Consider the following 578-nt stretch of genomic DNA (forward strand, 5'->3'; position numbering starts at 1 on the left):
AGCTGGAGGGGGAAAAAATGCAATAAATCAATGTGAAGAAGGATGAGAAATGCCTTTCCTTGCTTTCCCTTTTCCCAAGTCATGGTGAAAAGTGTTTTTGGAGACCAACTTGGTGCTCCTCAACATAGACAGTGTGCTGGCCCAAAAAGAGGATTAAATGGGCATAGAACCATAGAATGGTTTGGGTTGGAAAGGACCTTAAGATCATCTAGTTCCAACCCCTGCCATGGGTAGGGACACCTCACACTAGACCATGTCACCCAAGGCTCTGTCCAACCTGGCATTAAACCCTGGCATGGAAACAGTGGGACAAACAGAAAGGAAGGTGCTTGCTCTCCCTCTGCTTCTGGAAGGGGAAGATGTTCAGTTCGACACTTACTGGGCAAGCAGAGACCTGGGCTGTGAGGCAGTCGGGTTGGATTGATGGATTCTGTGTCTTTGTGGGGTTGAACATCAACTTGTCGTGGTGGTAGAAAGGTCCTTCCTTGCCTGCTGTAACTCCCATTTTCCATAGGCACCACTCCAGGCTTTCTGAGAGCTCTCCATGCTCAAACTGAAAGAAGCACTCAACCACAAGG

Source organism: Strigops habroptila, chromosome 3 (genome assembly GCF_004027225.2).
Source record: "Strigops habroptila isolate Jane chromosome 3, bStrHab1.2.pri, whole genome shotgun sequence".
In the NCBI taxonomy this organism is placed as follows: Eukaryota; Metazoa; Chordata; class Aves; order Psittaciformes; family Psittacidae; genus Strigops; species Strigops habroptila.